Here is a 3,585-nt window from a genome sequence, read left to right as displayed (position 1 = left end):
CAATTGTTTTGTTAATTTTCTTTCAAAATTTGAAATACAGGAAAGGTGGTGAAAAGATTATATGGCCATTAAATAATATATATATATATATATATATATATATATATATATATATATATATATATATATATATATTTGATATGGTGTAAATGTAAATCCAAATCCAACTGATGAGGTCTCCTAGTGACTACAGTCATAAGAGGCAAGGAGAGAGGAGAATTAGTCTGCTAACACAGTTCTTTAAACTTATCTACCCTATTAGTTTCTCAAGATTGTTTGGTGACATATGGCGAGTAGTTTTCCCTAAATGGAGTGTTCAGATCGAGAAGTAATGGGCCAACAAACAATAACTCAAAAAGAAAAAAACTTCTGTTGGCTCAGAGTTATGATAAGTTAGTAGGCCAGGATAGGATTGGTAATAACCATTAATTTGTGGATAGGATAACCACTCTATATAACTAACACATACAAATAAATATGCATATAACTGACCATTATAAGGTCGTAAATTAACACGCATGCTCGAAAATACAAAGTAATATTTATCAACGAAACACCATACACGAACACTAAATTACACAGAGATAAACGTTTATAGCAATAAATAAAGTTTGACTAACTGGCGTGTGTGCTTCACTATAGCTTTAGCCTAGTTGTATATGAGAGAATACTTTGTTGAATAGTCGCTATAACGAAAATGTTAAATAACATCGGTTCTAATAGAATTTATCAATAAAAGTTATTCTCTATCCCTAATTGCCTTAAGTTATAACTTAACAAAAAATAAATCAATAGGATAGAAGTAGTTAAAGATGCGTTAATGAAGTGTGTTTGGGGTTGCGCATAGGAGGCAATGAGACTGTCGCTGCTCCCAATATTAATTACATAAAAAATATTTAAATAAATATCAAGTCATGGAAGCTGTAAATACTTCAAACAAACAAATCTAAACGGCAGATCTCACAACCATCCATCCCCGTGTAAGTGTATAGTAGATAGTTTGGACCAAACACCACAATTGCCAAACCCAACACCAGGTAGCAAGAGGAGAGCACACGCAGGTGAACTCCTTAGCCAAATCCACCTCAGTGTCAGGCACAACCACCAATGCAGGGTCCCAATGAAGAGTAGAAGAACAAAATGAAATTTTATTTTGTAAGGTGTAATAAGAAAGAAGAGTGAAAACAAACCGAAATTAAACCTAATATCACAATGGCTTTTTCGGAATAGAGGAAATCTCTAGTGGCAGATCAATGTCGTGGAGTTGGGAGAATGCACTTTTTAATATGGGATACATGTGCTGACCTCACAAGTTTCTTGGTTTTTGCGTCACGCAAGGCAAATGTTGCAGGGGATGTAAAGGTCTCAATTTCCAAAGGTTTAGACCACATAGGCTGCAACTTGGCTGAGATGTGTTTGGGTGCATTACTCAGGTTAAATAGTCGATACATTACTGTATCACCCACTCTAAAGGGAACTTGTGCTCGACCTTTATTATACTGTTTGGATACTTTATCCTTAACACGGATCAGATTGTTTAGAGCTTTACTCCATCTCTGTTCCATGTTTCTTAGTTCAAAAATAAATTCTAGAAGATGGTCAAGATTCCATTTATTTTCTAAAGGTGTGCAGATTGTGTGTGATTTGGGTTTGGGGAGCTAAACAAAGCAAACTGGTACCAAAATATGTTTACTTTTTTAATTATTAGACTGGAGGAGTCTGAAAACAATAATAGTAATAAAACAATTATTTAAAACAAATTGAGCTGACCTAGCTTTGAGGAAAATATAGCAAACCAACACCTACTGGGGAGGAAAAAAATCAGGTAGTTACTTTAATATTTTATAAATTAGTTTTATATTTATGTTAAAAAAGTTTAAGTAGTTTAATTTTTATAACATTTACTCTGTAAAGTAGCTTGTATATCTCTTTTGAATAAATAAAAAGTTATTATATTAAAATTGCATTGTTAGACTTATAATAATTGTAACAACTGTTTAAGTACCTGAAACAAATGCTCGTATCCAACATTAAACATATTTCCAAGCAAAGAGATATTTAGACCACAAAAGTTAAGGTTCTACCGAAAGTAAAATATTGGCAATAACAACAAATAACAATGTCACAAATTATCTTACCTGTATTCGTAACTCAATGTTAGTTACAAATGATCGTCGCAAGCTGCAATTTACATTAAAACAAAAAGCACCAGTCATTATTATGTGTTTAACACTATATAATATAACCAATATCTACACATATAAAAGGCTACCTCGTAACACTAATTTAAAGAAATCATTCGGTTTACAAATTATTTAAGTGAAAACGAAAACAAATCACCGTTGACTTACAAAGATAACTTACGTAGTACCTTAAAACATTGGCCGGAAATTATAAAATATTCCTGCTTAACTGGAGTAGAAAAATCTATATTAACCTCTTCAAATCCACAACGTAGAGTAACATAATTAGACTTCGTTATCTACGGAGTGATACAAAAACCGGATCTGAGGAACTCTGCTTACACAATTACGTGCCTGCACGGAAAGTTGACTAATATTGTGTCGAGAAATATTACTGTAGTTCCAATAAGAAGAAAATCGAAATCAGATAAAAAGTAAGTAAAATAATTATAACAATTGCGAGCTTATAAAACTATAAGTATAACTACGAGGAAAATTGACAAATTAAATTGTGAAACTGTCTTAAAATGAAACGAGAAATTCTTGTTTGAAACAGACATACAGACGGAAATTACGAACTCCGAGATAATAATTTTTAAATGACTTAAGCCTTAAGAAAAACTTAAAAAAGGATTTGAGGCTGTAAAAAATAAAAGGACAGTTATATAATTAAAAGTTAACAAAAGAAAAATACTGCAAAACACCTATAATTAGTGAAATAAATAGTGTTACAGTCTAATAGCAAGCGTACTTCAGGTTACTAGTAATTAAAAAACTATTTAACTTGGTTATACAAATCGTAACTCTGCTTAGTTAAAGCTTAAAGGAGACTTTTACTGTTAGTAGTTAAATTAAAAAAATACTAAGTTTTTAAGAAGTACTTTATAAAAAGCGCAAAAAATATAAAATTATTAAGGTTGAACTACGAAATTTTATGATTAAAATTAAACTGTGAGCAGTAAAATAAATGTTTAATTTAATTGATGTAATAAAGGTTTATACTTTAAGCTTATTTTAAATGACTAGAACTAATTTACTTATCTGATCCTGTTGGTGAAGGTCGCTGCTTCCCTCGTGGCGTCGGTCGCTGCCCTGGGGTGATTTACGCCATTCTTTGAAAAATTACCACTGGTATGTTATTCGAAAACTAAAAAAATGGACGATATGCTTGAATTTGAAATCAATGCTGGTTAGGAATGGTGTTGGGAATCCAAGGCGGACGGCTCGAGCTACCAATATTTGCAACCTCGTGTCGTCGCGACCGGAAGAGGGCACCTTCCAGAGGAATAATAATTAACCGTGGATCCGCCACTAGATTCCCCCTATCCAAACCTAACCAGCTTTGATGACGAAAGATAAACTAATAATTTATATATGGTTCCGAAAAGTTCCCTAACAATTA

The sequence above is a fragment of the Homalodisca vitripennis genome, chromosome 6, assembly GCF_021130785.1.
Source record: "Homalodisca vitripennis isolate AUS2020 chromosome 6, UT_GWSS_2.1, whole genome shotgun sequence".
NCBI lineage: Eukaryota > Metazoa > Arthropoda > Insecta > Hemiptera > Cicadellidae > Homalodisca > Homalodisca vitripennis.
The sequence above is the reverse complement of the archived record's forward strand: the minus strand, read 5'-3'. Positions refer to the sequence as shown.